We start from the raw sequence: 15,076 nt of genomic DNA, 5'->3' as shown, positions 1-15,076 counted from the left end.
CCACACCACAGGGGGCCCCAGGTCCCGCCAGGCCAGGGAAGGGGAAGGCCAAATATTTAGTCTGTGCGGAAGGGAGAAGGGAGCAGGGCTCAGCTCCCAGTTCGGCTTGGTGGCCCTTCCCCAGGCCCCACGCCAGGAGCCACATCACAGAGGGGCGTGAGCTCCTATCCATCCCCCAGCTTGCATGTCCTCAGGCTCCTGTTGCAAATATTTTTTTACACAAATTTATTACCGTGCCTGAAGTGCCATTCACTACTGCTCTGGGTTAAGGCATCGTATCTTCTTGCTAACTTCCCCTTCCCTGAAAAAATAACAGTAGTAGTAGTGGTGGTAATAGCAACTCGTACACACAGGGGTGTGCAGGTTACCCAGAGCCCTCACGTATGCTAGCGCCCTGACAGCTCTGGAAGGCAGGTACTATTATCGCCGTTTTAGCCAAGAAGCTGGGGCTCTGAGGGGTGTGAGTTGACTAGGGTGACAGAGAGCTTTAAGGGGTTAGACTCTGGTCCCTGGCAGATTGCAGTCCTGATCCTGTCCCAGGGGCTTCCTGGAGGAGGGGCCCATGGCTGCAGAGCTAGGTCTCACATCACCCTTGCCTACAAAGGAGGCCAACCCTCAGATCGGGGCAGGGACCAGTTGAGACCCAAGGTCTTCCCCTTTTTCTTCACAGCTGCCCCAGGCCTCAAGCCTGGATACAGCATGATACTCGGATCTGGGTTCCTGCGGGTCCTCTGAGGCCTCAGACTTCCTTCTCCTGATCGCTCCCAGTCCTGAGCCCCTCCAGGTCTCTCTCGGTGTCAGTCTGTAAAGAGTAGCCCCTCCCTACTCCAAGTGTTGGAAATGCACATTTGCAGGCCCCACCCCAGCTCTACAGATCCAGGTGAGGCTGCTTTAACAAGCCTCAGGGTGGCTCTGATGCTAGAGATCAGGGAACAGTGCTCTGGGCACCCCCTCACTCAGCACTCCCCGCCTTAACACTCCTGTGGCTCCCCAAGGCCTTTGGGAAAAATCCCAGCGCTCAGCCTGGCAGGCAGGGCCCTCTGACCTTGCCTCAGACTCCTCTGAGGGCACTCTCCCAGCCCACTCCTTTCCACACTCCCCTCCTCACCATGGGCCTCTGCTCCCCACCACCTCCCTGAGCGCCACAGCATCATCCCCCAGGCCATCTCCTGCCACACCCCCTGCCTCATCTCCCGGCTGGTGCAGGCCATCTCACCTGCCCTAGGCAGCCTGGAAATTTCTTTGATCCTGCAATGCCCTCTTGTCTCTGGGAAGTCCTGCCTGACTCCTCCAAGCAAGAGAGGGCCCCAAATGGTATCCAGAGCCTCTGGGCTCCCTCTGGGACAGACCTTGTCACCCTGTGTGGTCCTGCTCCTTTTGTCATCCACCTCCCCCAACTGGTCTGTTTCAGTACTCAGGTCCAGGGTGGGGCTCAGTGAGCACTGAGATGAAAAGAGCCACAGGAGGTTTGGCTGGATCAGGGATCAGCAGCTGCATCTTCTCAAATGAGCCTGGCTGCCTAGGTCATCTCCAGGCACCAGGCCCTGGGCTGCCCCCCCAACCCCTGCCCCAGGGTGGGCCCTGAACAGGTCCCTGCACTATGGTCTCTGCTTCCCCATGTCAGAGTGGGGGGCAGTGGAGCAGAGGCAGCCCCTTGAGCTCAGTGGCCCTTGGGTCAAAGGTACAGTGCCCCTCATTCCAGGGCTCCTGTTCTATCCACTTGCTGCCCCGGAAGCCCCAGCACCTGCCTGGGTCCCTGCACAGTCAGGCTGTCACCTACCCACCCCTCCTACCTGCTACCTCCCCATGGCCTATTTTATAGAATGGGAAAGTGATGGTAGGGAAACAGACCCTGGCCTCCATCTGAACCCACTGAGGGTTCAAGTCACCCCTCACTGGGTTGACTGGGAGGATGGGGAGTTTCCCCCCTCCCCCCAGACGGGGGAATCCAGCTCCCCACAAGCCCCTCCGAGCTCACTGGGGCAGGTCAACCTGGTGGGAATCCCTAGCTTTGGCCAAGTTCCTGTGTTCCTGTTTCCACAGCCCGACACACAGCAGGTACCCAGCCTTCTCCCCCAGCACCTTTCCTTCCATCTGTCCATGCCAGGGCACTGGGCATAGAGGAGGTTCCTCCTGTTCTGTCTAGGAGGAGGTTCTGCCTTGCTGGTATGATCTGGGGGGTCTGGGAGCCCTTGCTCCACCCAAGCTGGACGCTCCCTGCCTGGGATTCCTGGCGTGAGGCTCCAGGAGCTACAGCCCCCGCCCCGAGCAGGAAGCTGACCTGTGGAGGTCTCTGACGCAAATCCCTTTTGCCTTTGCTCCAGACTGCTGCACACCGCCCTCCCTCCTAACTCCTACCCTCAGCCCTGGGTGCCCACCCTGGTTACCCGTCTCCAAGAGTAGCCTCCCAAGTTGGATGGATTTTACTTGCTAGCTGGGTGACCTTGGCCATTGTCTTCCTGTCCCTGTCTGTGCTGGAAATCGGAGCCCGCTTACACCGTAATCACAGTCATTTATACAGGAGGTGTACTTCCTACTCTGTCTATGGCGTTTTAGTTATTGCATCTTTTCTTTTAAACTACCTCTAATCTTTAAAAAATTAGGTTACCATTATTAAAATTACCATTATTTTTCTTTCTTTTTAATTTTATTTAAGAGAGAGAGCGGGAGCAGAGTAGAGGGGCAGAGGGAGTGAGAGAATCTCAAGCAGACTCTGTATTCAGCCTGGAGCCCATTTCGGGGGTGCATCCCATGATCCAGGGATCCTAAGTTGAGCCAAAACCAAGAGTCAGACACTCAACTCTCTGAGCCACCCAGGCCCCCAAATTACCATTACTTTTCGATCCTGCCTGCCCTATTCCTCCTCCCCGCCTGGCCTTGACTCTTCTCCAGCCTCTGGCTCCCTTGCTTTCCCATGTTCACGTTCACGTTCATGTTCGTGTTCACGTTCAGGTCCAGGTCTATCCTCAGGCACCTGCGCCTTCCTCTATCGCCCTCCTACCCACACACATCTGCTTTGTTCCAGCACTGTCCTAGGGATTCCACAGTAAACAGGAGACGAAATCTCTGCCTGCCCTCTTGGAACTGACATTCTAGTTGGGGAGAATCACAATAAACAAATAAAACTTGGATATCTTTCCTTTTTTTTTTTTTTGGTCAGGTGGTGGCAAATATTAAGGAAAAAGTTAATACAACAACAGCCTGAAGTGGACAGAGACTATGGGCCAGGAGGGGCGGCTGGGAGAGAGGAAGGATTGTTTTATTTAGGTTGTCCAGAAAGCCTGACAACATAAGTGGGGGGGGGGGTAGTATTGCAGGCAGGGGTCCCCTGGAGGAGGGGCTGGAGGGACAGAAGGGGGCAGAAGTGCAGATGGGGAACAAGGGCCCCACGACAGGCTTAGGAGCGAAGGCACAAGGTGACCTGCCCTGTGTCCTGTGCCGGGCTCTGAGCTGGGAGCTTGATGTTCAACTTCTCCCTTGATCCTTCTGGCGATTTTGTCATTTGAGGTTGGTTTTCAGACACACTGGAAAGGCCACAGAGGCCCAGAGAGAGAAGGACCTTCCATAAGTCACACAGCCCTGAGACCCCGTCCCCCCTCCCAAATCCAGGGCAGGGTGGTAGCTAGTGAGGACTGGGGAGGCCCATGCCCTAAGACTGCTTGTTTTTCCCCAGTCTCTCCTCTCAGCATCTGCTCATAAATCACTCTGACACCCGCTGGGGGGGTGGGGGGCAGGACGAATCCCACATCACCTCCGTGGGTGAGCGCTTCCCAGGCTGCTGTGCTCCAGCCGAGCCTGTGGTTCTAGGCTCCAGGCTGCTGGCGGGGCACCTGGGGGGCAGTCAGTTAAGCGTCTGACTTCAGCTCAGATCATGGTCTCATGGTCTGTGGCTTTGAGCCCCGTGTCAGGCTCTGTGCTGACAACTCAGAGCCTGGAGTCTGCTTCAGATTCTGTGTCTCCCTCTCTCTCTGCCCCTCCCCAGCTCATGCTCTGTCTCTCAAAAATAAACATTAAAAAAAATTAAAAAAAAAGAAAGTACCCATCCATGCCACCCCTCATTTCCGGGTTGGCATCACTGGGCACGGGTCACCCCAGATGGTGAGAAGCAGTGTGGCGCCATGGAGGGGCTGGGAAATCGTGGGTTCTAGGGGCAGAGGGCTTGCTGACAACTGGCTCAGCACCCACTCCACCACATGAGCCTCAGCTTACAGAGGGACACTCGATATGAGTCTTTTTTTTTTTAATGTTTATTTTTGAGAGACAGAATGCAAGGGAGTAGGGACAGAGAGAGGGGGACACGGAATTTGAAGCAGGCTCCAGGCTCTGAGCTGTCAGCACAGAGCCCAATGCAGGGCTCGAACCACAGCCCACTAGAACATGCATGACCTGAGCCGAAGTCAGAGGCCTGACTGGCTGAGCCTCGAGGCGCCCCTAAATGTTAGTCCTGTTAAGATACACAGGGCATTCTGTGAGCGTGAGCTCTCGGAGGGCAAGACACTCATGAACTCTAGCGGCTCCACGGCTGTAGCTCCAGGGGCAAGCTCCCGCGGGAGTCCCTGCTGAAGCTCCTGATGGCCACTGACCACCGCCAGCCACAGGGCACAGTCCCGCCCATCCCCACTCCAGGAGGGGCCCTCCCTGGATGCTGGGAGGGAAGAACGATGGTAGCCCACACGTCTCTTTTCCTTTCTGATGGGAACGAATGGCAGCGGTGGCAGCAAGGGACAGGGCTGCTCCAGGGAGCGGGAGGCGGGACGCTGAGGCCAGAGTTGGGTGATAGGTTGTCTGTCAGACTCAGGAAGATGAGGCCAAGGTGGGTCCCTAGGCCCAATCTGGGCCCTCCCAGGATCCAAGAGTTCTGAAGAGTGGGGCTGGTGTCTGCCCTGCCGGCACCCCACACCCCGTTTGAATCCCTTCCCTCCTGGAGTGGAGGGCAGTCAGAGGCTGACCCTCAACATTTGTCTGCTTCTCGTGGCCTCTCCTGTCCTGACGGTGGGGCCCCAGCTCGTTCTACAGCTTGAGTTCTTCCAGCCCCCAGCCTCACGTAGCACGGGGCAGAGCAGGGGACTGTTGGTTAATGGCAGGGCGGGTGAGATGACACTGGGGGATCTGTGAGAGTGGGGGTTGGCGGGTGGCCAGCCCCATTGCAGGCCTCCCTAGGGCATCCTAATAGACCCCACAGAGGCGGCCTGTCAAGGCCTCTTGCCTAATTATCAAATCATTCCCAGATCACCTCCCACAGCCTGACCTCCTCCCCACTGGAGTCTGCTAGGGGACGTCAGGCCTGGCCCGGAGATGGGGACACCACTGTGCAGGGCAGCCGGGTCCTACTTGTGCCCTTCCCTCACCCCCAGCCACCTCACCATCCAAGCCCTGGCGGACTCCCACCCCCAGGTCCCAAGGGGGACAAGAGCTGGCTTAGGAGCCAGCCCCACGTAGGAGACCTCAGCTGGGTTCTCGGATTCCTGTGTTCTTCTTCTGTGGAAAGGGGATTTTGATCTCGACCTCCCAGGGTCAGAGAGACAATGTTGACTAACTCTTGGGGGAGCTGGAGCCCCTCCCTCTGAACCTTGGACCAGACCCGAGGAGGTGGAGTGTGAACTGGGGGCCAGTGTCTGGCCCCACCTCTGCCTCACGCTGACAGCAGGCTCACTTTGCTCTAAGCATGTGCTCCTCGCTCCTGCATCTTCCTGAGACGGACTCAGCATCCCCAAGAGTCAGCCCCCCTCTGTGGAGGAGAGCTGGCCAAGCCTTGTGCCGAGAGAGAAGGTGCCTCAGCCTCACCCACAGCCCTGGAGCCCTGCTGAGGTCCCGCTCTGAAGTGCTCAGGGCTCTGGGGGCCTGGTGCAGGTGGCGTGGGGACTTCCCAGGGTCCCCCTGTGAAACTTCAGCAGAGCCATTCCCATCCCTAGACCCCCTTTGGGTACTCCCCCCCATTCTTCAGTGCAACCTCACACACGTGTGTGCACACATACCCATGTGCATATGCACACGCAGCTGAACACACACACGCGCAGATGCAAACTCGTATGCACGCACCCACAGGATCCAGCAGGGTGACGAGGAGCTGACATCTGCCCACCAGGTGCGTCCCAGCTGTTAATCAGTGCTTGGAAGGAGCCGCTGGTGCGGGGATCCCTGGGGAGAAGAGGGCAGCCAGAGGTCACATGGGGTTCCCACAGCTCCTCATGGTGACTGCGTGGACCATGCCAGGAGCCTGTCAGTCCCAACCCCACTCCCCCCTCCCATTTCCAGATGGAGAAACAGGGCTCAGAGAGGGGCGAGGACTTAGTGGGGGCCACACATCAGTGGCAGGTGGGGCTGGACTTCTTGCTCAGCCTTTGTGGCCTGAGCTGGGCCTCTCCCCTCCCCATTCAGCCCCTGATGTTTGCCTCACGCCTTCCCCGGGGCTCCCTGCCTGGAGGAAGAGGACCCAGGAGGCTTTGGCCACTGTCTGGTCTCCAGGCTCTTAAGAGGCTGCTGGAAGGCACAGGGCCCTGAGCTCCATGGGAGGAAAGACATTCCTCCAGTCAGAGCTGTCCCACACAGGCAGAGGCTGTGACAGATGGAAGGGAGAGAGCTCGCTGCCCCCGGGGGTGTTCGGTCAGGGGCTGCAGGCGCTGGGAGTCTGATGGGTAGGCCCATCGACCCCCAGGAGTCCTTCCAGGCAAAGCATTTCCCTGTTCTAAGATTCTGAGTGTTAGTGAGCCTCTGAGTTGGGAATTCCTTTGAAGTTTGGATTAAATGCATCCCCTCCGCAGGCTCCTTCCAGCCTCCTTACTCCAGGACTTGTTGAGCCTCTAGAATCCTCTTGGCCAAGCCCCCCGGCGTGTGAGTAGACAGTTCCGGACTGCAATCCCTGCTCATCAACGACAGCTATCGGCTGCCTCACCAGCCTTAGTGGCTCCATCTGTAAGACCGGGTCATCCCAATAGACCCCACTTCACACATTCTGGTTGTGCTGGGGATAAAGTGAGGGGCCATACACGAAAGCCACTGCGAACTAGACCGGGAGCTGTGAACCTGGCTCTGGCTTGGAGGGCTCCGCAGGAGGACGAGACAGTAGGAGGGAAGACTGGAGGTGGTTGGGAGAGATAAGGGAGTCATGGGGGCCAAAGCTGGGGACTGCTGGTGCCAGAGGCCGGGGACCTGCATGAGTGGACATGTGTTTCCCAGCGGGACGCCAGGCGGGCACATCTATCACTGTCTGAGGCCTGGCGGCCCTGCTCCCGCCACTGGAGCTGGTGGTGGATCAAAGGGCGGTGAAGATGAGGCTGACAGCTGCGCCAGGCTCATGTCACCTCATTCGCCCAAGCTGGTGGCCCTGGCCTCAAGAAAGCAGGGCTGGGAAACGCTTGAGGATGAGGCTGCCAGAGACAGATTCCAGTTCTGCCAAGAGTACCTATTCAGCACCAGACTGGGTGGGCTTTGCCCTCATCATTGAATTGGGTGCCCACATCAATGAGGACATGGAGGCCCTGAGGTTTCTTCTGTCTGGGTCTCCTCCTGCTCCCCCCCCCCCCCCCCCCCCCCCCCCGCCCCCCGATCATCAACCACAAAGGAGAGGATGTATCTAGGAAAACATGGTGGAAGCATCCAGATTGAATGGGGAAAAAACTAGAACCTGGAAAGGAGGAAGCAGCCCTGGAACACCCACTCCGTTCAGCTTAGAGAGCTCCAGAACCATGGTCCCACCTGGCCTGGCTTGGCACCCCCAGACCCACGGCAACCACTGTGGCCTTGGAGAGGCCTCTCCAGGCCTCTGTCTCCCCATCTGTAAAACGGGTGGCTTGGATTCACTGCTCTCCAAGAGGCCTTCCACCCCTGAGGTGGAAGGGGGAGGGCTGGAGAGGGTTCCAGAAAGGAGGCCTCTTCAGCTCAGATTTAACGAGCCGTCTGTTCAGTTGGAACTGATCAAAACCAGACTTGAGCTCAGTCGTGTCTCTGATTTGCACGGACTGAAGCCGCCAAGAATTCATCCCTCACTGTTTCCAGTAAATAATTGGGTTCCCGTGGGGTTCCCAGGGCGGGCCGGACGTCTCACCTCCTCTCTTCACAGTGAACTCGACCAGGGGAGGCCTGGTGGGGAGGGAAGCCACAGGCAGGCCTCCTCGTGCTCCTACCACACCAGGCTGCGGTGGGTGGGAGTTGGCGTGAAGGACCCCCACCCCTCACAGGGTCAGGGCGGTCAGGGCTGCCAGCTGGAGCCCACAGGGCCCACTCACCGGAGCGTCTGGCTCCATTTTTTCCTCCATTCACACGGTCAACAAACCTTCACAGATCTCCCGAGAACTGCCATGGAAGGCAGCGGCCCAGCCCCTCCTCAGAACGTGCCCACAGCCTCGCGGGGGCCCTGAGGGGTCACCACCTCCTCCTTTGCGGCTCCTCCAGTTTTTAAAAGAGATGAAGAAATGCCAAAGCCAGGCTTCACATGGTGATGTGTGAGCTGTGCCGTGAGCATGTCTTTCAGTTCTGCTGGTCCCTGCCTGGCTGGGGGCATGCTGTCGCTGGGTGGGGCACCCACAAAAGCCCAAGGGGCTGTGTTCAGCGGAGGTGACGCTTGGACAGTGCACATCATGCACACCTCAGTGTAAGGACGCAGTTAAAATACTGGGATACTGATTCAGTGGGGTGGGGTGGGGTGGGGTGGGGTGGGGTGGGGTTCAGGCGTGTGCCCTAATTTAACAACAGTCGAGAAAGATTTTCCCTTGCTGCTGCGGTTGGGAACTCAGACCACAGACCTGACCTTGACAGAATATCCATTATCTCTCCAGGATTGTAACCTTGGGGTTCCCTGGGCCCCCAAGTCACTCCTATTGCTCCAACAAAAAAAAAGAAAAAGAAAAAGCTACATACACACACAAAAAAGATGTGGGTGATAACGGGCATCCATTTGCTGCCATTTCACAGTAAAATGTGAGTGGCCATTGGGTTTTACCACATGGAAGGGTTTGCAGTGACGTGGCCTTGACTGGTTCAAGGAGTCAGTGGGCTGGCCTGTCCACGGACACGGTGGTCTGGAGGGCTGGCGTCCCGTGGGCCCCTCCTCCAGCAGGAGAAGGGACACTGGAGTCTGAGGTCCCCACCTCTTTGTGGGTCTCTCTGTAGTCATTTGCATTTGCTGAAGGTGGAGGGGGCAGGGAGGCCCTATCAGATGGGGCACAGCTAAACCTCATTGTTCTCATTTATATTTAGTGACAGGTTTGAATTCATTTGGATTCAATGATTTGAATTTAAAATAATTTTAAAAGATGGCATGAGATTGTATGTTCACCAAAAGGGACCACGATTATTTAAAGTTTCAGAAACGGCGTATGAGTTGGTGGCTGCCGGCCTAACGCACCTTCCGAGTCTTTAACTGGGCTCCTTCCGAGTCTGAGATTTGGGTTCAGGTTCTGAGTTACCAGTTTTGATTCTAAGCTCTAGTCGGTTCAAGGTCTAATAGATCCTCAATGGCCCGCTGGGCCCCTACCAACATTCTATGAATCAATCTACCAACCAACTAAGCAGAAGAATGAGAGAGGGAGGGGAAGGTGTGGAGGGGTGAGCGGTAGGTGAGGGTGTCTCCATCCTCCGGGAACCTTGGCTCTGTCCAGCGGCTCCATTTCCCTGGGATCCAGGTTATCTCTCTTCCCTTTGGGTCTAAGAAGCAGGTTGGGGTAGGTGTCCCCGGAGACTGGGCTATTCCTTTTCTTGATACGCTGAGAAAGGGACTTGGGAAAATCTGTGTTTCAAGCCCCCTCTTACTGCCTGTACCACTTTGGGCTCCCCCTGCTCCTCTCCAGGGCCGGCAGCCTATCTTGGGAAAACAGCAGTCAGGCCCTGCCTTGCTCCGTCCACTTCCCGGCTCCCCTGTGCACAGGTGGTACCTTCTCCTCCACTCCCGCACAACGTAGCAAGGCTGGATTTGGTAGAATGGAGGAGGCGGCTGCCTCTGCCTCCCCCTTGGGTGGATAAAGCTCCAGGCTTTCAGTTTGCAACAGGGGCCGTAAAAGCGTGGGGTGGGGTATCAGCAGGTGTTGCCTCAATTGGCCATGTGTTCCCTTAAGAAACCCTTTGTTTGACTCTGGGGATGGAAGAGAAGTCCCACCAGGTACCTGCTCACATGGGATCATCCTTGGCTCTCTCTGACCCCAGCCTGGGAGCACCTTCTAGGCAAGGGCTAGATCAGAGCCCCGTCCTGATCCTGGCATCCAGCCCAGGCGGGGGGGATCTAAAAAGGTTTTGGAAAATATGAGCAAGGCCCCAGGCTTCCCCAAACCTACCACATCCAGCACAAGACTGACCCAGGGAGCGTGTGAGGCGTGAGAAGCAGGGAATGTTCTTGCGGGGGAGCCCAGCTGATGGCGATGGTGGCACCCGGGCCAAGCACTGGTGACAGAGGCTTGTGATAGCTGTCCTGCTAGACCCTGACACCCTTTTCCCTAGTGTCTTTCTCTCTAGGGAAGCCCTTCACGCCTTGGGAAGCTGCACTCCCTACCAAGGCTACCGGTACCTCTCGCTGCCCCCAAGGCCTCCACCTGGCTCCCTGAGCCCCCTGGAGGGGAGAGGGGCCACCGGCCAGCCAGTGGCTGACATTGCCATGGACAGCTTACTTTCCAGGGGCCAGCCTGCCCCATCACTGTTCCCCTCCCACACCTGAAATAACAGGCACGTGCTGGCGTTTCCAGTCTGTGGCTTTTACTGCCTTATTATCCCCCCTGGCTTGACAGATTAATATTCCGGGAAGCCCCAGGGATGCTTGAAGAGACAGCACTGCCCAGGCTCCCTCCACCTCCCTGGCCAGGGGTCTCTGCTCCCGGGGAGGCAACCGTGGTTCCGCCTCATCTACGTCCCAGACCTGGACGGATGGCAGACAGGTGCCTGGTGTCCCAGCCACCTCCCTGCCCTTCCCAAGCCTAGCCAGAGAAAGTCAACATCTCATAAGTAATCAGCCCCTGAATTCCTGTTGTAGGCGGTTCTGGGCTACCCAGGGGAGGGAAACTGGCCACCAGCATGGGTACAGCAGGCCTACGTGTCCCCAGTGAGGGGTCCTGCTTGACTTTGTCTACAGGCCCTGCTGCCATGAGACCTGGCCTTTGTGATGCCTGATCGTGGGGGTCCCTGACCCTAATGTTCCCAGACAGCAGACAGCAGCCATTCACTCCCTGGAGAGGGTCAGAAGAAGGCATTGATGGGCACAGCAAGAAGGACCTTGCCAACCAGGATGAGACTTGACACTGTGCCTCCAAAGCTGCCCCACAGCCTCCGAGCAGCACGGCCACTCCCTGGACAGGACAGGTCCTCTCTCACCATCACTCTCTGCCGGGGCAGGGCTCCCAGGGTTCACGGTGGGTTTCCCCAAATGCTCAAATCCCCTGCAGCTTTCTGGATCACATCCAGATTTCAAGGCCATGATCCCATGCTGTGGCTATTAGATCCTCATCCAAGAAACATTTCCAGGCACTTTTCTCTGCTCAGCCCTTAACAACCAAAGAGGAAGAGCTGGAGTCACAAGAACTGACATTGCAACCCTGGACCAGCCCTACCTCCTATGTGACCTTGGGCAAGTCACTGTCCATCCCCAGCCCTTAACTAAAAAGTGATACTTTTTAGGATGGTGGGCCTATTTGTGATCACATTTTTCATTCCTATCATTGTTACATCCCATCTTGTGACCTTTTTTTTCTTTAATGCTTATTTCTTTATTTATGAGAGGGAGAGAAAGAGAGAGCGAGCGTGAGTGAGCTGGGGAGGGACAGAGAGAGAGGGAGACAGACAATCCCAAGCAGGATATGCGCTGTCAGCACAGAGCCCAACGTGGGGCTCAAACTCATGACCTGAGTCGAAATCAAGAGTCGGACACTTAGCCAAGTGAGCTGCCCTGTGGCCTTTTAGACAGTGGGTACCGGGGTTCTTACGCTCTCCGTTTCACAGACGGAGGAAATAGAGGGGAAGGGGAAGCTGACGTGTTCCCTGCAGGGACCTTGCTGCAGAGGCCTGTCACGGCAACCGCAGGAGGTCTAAATCAGGAATGCTACCCTGTGGAAGAGAGCCAGGGCCCCCGAGGACTCAATGACCAGTCTTTGCAACAGTAATAGCCAATATTGATTGTCTGCTTTCTCTGTGCCATTAGCCAGGGTACATGCTTTGCATTATTAACTCATTTAATTCTCAGAAAGCTCCAGTGAGTTTGGCCAGGCTATTCCCCCTGTTGCACAGACAAGGAAACCAAGACTCAGAGAGGTGAAGTGATTTGCCCACAGCCACATAGCTCATGAGCTGCAGTGCTGGGATTAGAATCAGGTCATGTGACACCCAGAGCCTAATCTGTTATAACCTATCCCTGAACAGGACTCAGATCGAGAGATGCTCAGCTCCCCAGACATGTCTGTTCCTGCTGCTTCTCCAGGTCCGTGTGTGGGCGGCTCCCAGGCTGCAGAGAGGGACAGGGGCCCGCAGAGTAGGGACCAGTTCTCTCCCAGCTGAGCCCTTCCCAGTGGGAGGGTGCTGCCTGCCTGGGACCTGGGCTGAGCCCAGAGTGGTCAGTGGCCAAGCACCTGCCCTCCCCTTGTGCCCAGGGAGGGAGGGCCTGGGGCCCTTGCTATGTCATGGCAAATGGAGGCAGCCATCCTGGGACGGGACTCTGTTAGCTTAGAAGCAGGAAGGGTTTTCTGTGGGAAAAGGGAGGAGCTCATAGAGTCAGAGAAATCCCCAAACCATAAGGTTAGGGGGACCCTAATCCCCCAAGTAAGTGCTGCTACCGGTCCTCGTTTAGCCCCATTTCTACACTCGAAGGACAGGGGCAGCTGCCTCTTTGTTACTCTGGTCCAGACCCTCCTTCCACCCTGGCCGGGGGTGACTTTGGTGTCCCCCTAAAGGTGTGTGGCCTTAGATAAATCACATAACCTCTCTGAACCTCATTCTACATTCACGCAGTCCTCACAAGGGGCTCTGAGGCTTGAGTGAGAGAAGGTATGCAAGGGGCTTGCTTCAGCATCCAGCACACAGCAGGTGCTCAGAGGCGCGGTCCGGTCACGTGCACCCGCCCGCAGTCCTATGCAGACTGGGGTTTGGTCACCAGGCACTTGGCCTCAAGATGAGCACCTGGAGAAGAAAGTCAGGTGGAGTGGGGCTGCCCTGGAGGGTTTCTTATCTGGCCGCTCCCCTTCCCTCATCGGGAGAGGGAGAAACTGGCCCACAGAAGGTAAGTGACTGGCCCAGGGTCATGGAGCCAGCCAGTGCCAGTCTCTGCAACTTCCTGGGCCTTAGAACAATGGCCCTTCTCAAGCTGCTTCGAGGAAGTCAGCTGGCAGGGACACCAGGGCGGGGACTTGCTGAGAAGAGCCAGAAGCACAGGGGCCTCTTCCTGTTTCCCCTCTGGGACCGTGGGTCTGAGGGGCCAGAGCCGGTGGTGAGCAAGTATCTCAGGCCACCGTGCCAAGTACCCACCCAGCCACGGCGCTCCCTCACTGCAGGCTGTGTGAGAGGGTGGGCCGGCACCCCCTCAAGCTCGCCACGGATGGCGGAGGCACAGAGTGGGCACCACCCCAGGCACTTGTGAGCGTGCTGCTTTCGTGTTCCCAGGAAGCTCGGGAACCCCAAAGTGCAGCACGGGTGCTCATGACACACAGGTTTGTGCACACACACAGCTCTCACTGGGGAGCAAAGCCCATATGTACAGCAGTGACCCGGCCTGGGCGCTGGAGGCCCCGCCTGAATGAGACAGTGAGAGATGGAGGGAGACAGACTCAAACTTGCGCTCTGGGCCAGCCACGCTCCCGCTCTCTGCCCTCCTTCTAAGTGTGTAAAATGGGGTTGTTGCCCCCCCCCATTTTTAAAAATGTTTTATTTATTTTTGAGAGAGATAGAGTGTGAATGGAAGAGGGGCAGAGAGAGAGGGAAACACAGAATCCAAAGCAGGCTCCAGGCTCTGAGCTGCCAGCACAGAGTCCGACGCAGGGCTCAAGCTCAAGGACCATGAGATCTGATCTGAGCTCAAGTCAGACGCTCAAGTGATTGAGCCACCCAGCCCCGCTCCTACCTTGATGAGAGTTTTGATGTGGGTTAGATGAGGTCCAGTTGGCAAGGGGCACGTCCTCAATAATCTTAAAGGCCTTTTCATCAGATGCAAGCTGGGGCCTTCCCACTGCCTCCCAGATTTCCCCTCTTGGTCTCTGGCTGTCCATCTGTTCAATGGGGAGCTTGCACTGAAGCATCCAGAAGGCTACTTCTTGCTCCTAAAAGTCACCTGTCTAAAATTAATAATCCAGGAAACAACAGACGTTGGCAGGGATGCGGAGAAAGAGAATCTCTTTTGCACTGGTGGGAATGCCAACTGGTGCAGCCACTCTGGAAAACAGTATGAAGATTCCTCAAAAAAATTAAAAATAGACCTACCCTATGACCCAGCCATTGCACTACTAGGTATTTATCCAAAGGATACAAAAATGCTGATTCAAAGAGGCATATGCACCCCAATGTTCATAGCAGTGTTATCAACAATAGTCAAATTATGGAAAGGGCCCAATGTCCGTCAACGGATGAATGGATAAAGAAGATGTGGGAGATATATATACAATGCAGTACTACTCAGCCATCAAAAGAGTGAAATCTTGCCATTTGCAACTCCATGGATGGAGCTAGAGTGTATTATGCTAAGTGAAATTTGCCAGCTAGAGAAAGACAAATATATGATTTCACTCAGATGTGGAATTTAAGAAACACAACAGATGGACATAGGGGAAGAGAAAGAAAAATACAATAAAAACAGAGAGGGAAGCAAACCATAAGAGACTCTTAAATATGGAGAACAAACTGAGGGCTGCCATAGGGAGGCGGGCGGAGGAGAGGGAGGCGGGTGATGGGCGCCGAGGAGGCCCTTGGTGGGATGAGCACCAGGCGTTGTATGGAAGTGATGAGTCACTGTCACTGGGCTCTACTCCTGAAACCAAATACTACTCAGTATGTTAACGAACTTAAATTTAAACAAATAATGTTTCAAAAAGTCACCTGTTACCTCCTGAGTTGGGAAGGAGGGGTCCAGCAGGGTCGAGGAGGATGGTCCACAGAATACTGGGGGGTTGGCTGGGGCCCC

The 15,076-nt window shown here is 56.2% G+C and overlaps 1 long non-coding RNA gene across 1 annotated transcript; it reads right to left on the bottom strand.

Annotated features, from left to right (window-relative positions):
• Window positions 1-3,488: 3,488 nt before the first annotated feature.
• Window positions 3,489-14,317, bottom strand: LOC115272793. The gene is made up of 3 exons (XR_003900462.1): window positions 14,024-14,317; window positions 5,976-6,138; window positions 3,489-3,524 (listed from the first exon to the last, which is right to left on the bottom strand). It is a non-coding gene; the product is annotated as an uncharacterized LOC115272793 (long non-coding RNA).
• Window positions 14,318-15,076: the final 759 nt, after the last annotated feature.

Source organism: Suricata suricatta, chromosome 11 (assembly GCF_006229205.1).
Source record: "Suricata suricatta isolate VVHF042 chromosome 11, meerkat_22Aug2017_6uvM2_HiC, whole genome shotgun sequence".
In the NCBI taxonomy this organism is placed as follows: domain Eukaryota; kingdom Metazoa; phylum Chordata; class Mammalia; order Carnivora; family Herpestidae; genus Suricata; species Suricata suricatta.
The sequence above is the reverse complement of the archived record's forward strand: the minus strand, read 5'-3'. Positions and strand labels throughout refer to the sequence as shown.